The following is an 841-nucleotide window of genomic DNA, read 5'->3' on the forward strand; positions in this document are numbered from 1 at the left end:
TGCTCCCCGAAGCTCCAGGTGGCTGGCGTGCCAAATAAAGGCAGCCCAGTAACGAGTCTGCCCTAAAGAATTAGAAATCCAACGAGTCCTTGTACACGAAAATCATAGCAGTGCAATTCACAGTAGCTGAAAAGTGAAAATGGCAATTTTTAAATTGGGATGGAACTCACATGCCTTAAAACTCACTGTTTTAAAGTGCCTGAGATGCCAACCTGAGCAAGCCCGATCCTATCTGATCTTGTGAAGCTAAGCAGGGTCGGGCCTGGTTAGTACTTGGATGGGAGACCACCTAGGGAGACCAGGTGCTGAGGTGTTAAAAAAAACATAGTACCATGTTAAATATCAGTTATAGCTCAATAAAAAATTTTAAATAAAAAAAAAGTGCCTGAGCCAATGGCTCTGAGTATGTTTACTAAGTTGTGCAACCTTTAAGTAATCTAAATTTTAATTAATCGAAATTTAAAACGTACGGTGCTGCGGCTGGCAACCACATGGGTCAGTGCGGGTAGGGAACCTGGGTTTGGGGAGCTGCCTGTGTGGCCGAAATGGGACATTCTGAGGACGAGGGGGGACCTGCAAGGCGGAGGGCCGGGCTGGGGAGGGAGCGCGTGGACAGGGAGGAAAGGAAGGACAGGGATAGAGCAGAAGAGCCGGAGCTGAGCTGGTGTCTGGTGCCTGAGTGGGGACACGGAGAGGTCAAGGCCCTGGGAAGAAGAACTGGGTACATTTCCTAAGAGAAGGGGACACGCCATGCCACGTAGCGCAACACCAGGTGGCCAGAGCAGGGGCCGGGGAGGTGGGGCCAGAGGCCCCCCCGCCCCCCGCCCCGCCAGAGTCTCAG

The 841-nt window shown here is 51.8% G+C and overlaps 1 protein-coding gene across 1 annotated transcript in view; it reads left to right on the forward strand.

Moving 5' to 3' along the window:
• Window positions 1–841, forward strand: part of EBI3 (Epstein-Barr virus induced 3) — a 5799-nt gene that overhangs the window by 4137 nt on the left and 821 nt on the right. The window lies entirely within an intron of this gene.

The sequence above is a fragment of the Pteropus alecto genome, unplaced genomic scaffold, assembly GCF_000325575.1.
Source record: "Pteropus alecto unplaced genomic scaffold, ASM32557v1 scaffold30, whole genome shotgun sequence".
Classification (NCBI taxonomy): domain Eukaryota; kingdom Metazoa; phylum Chordata; class Mammalia; order Chiroptera; family Pteropodidae; genus Pteropus; species Pteropus alecto.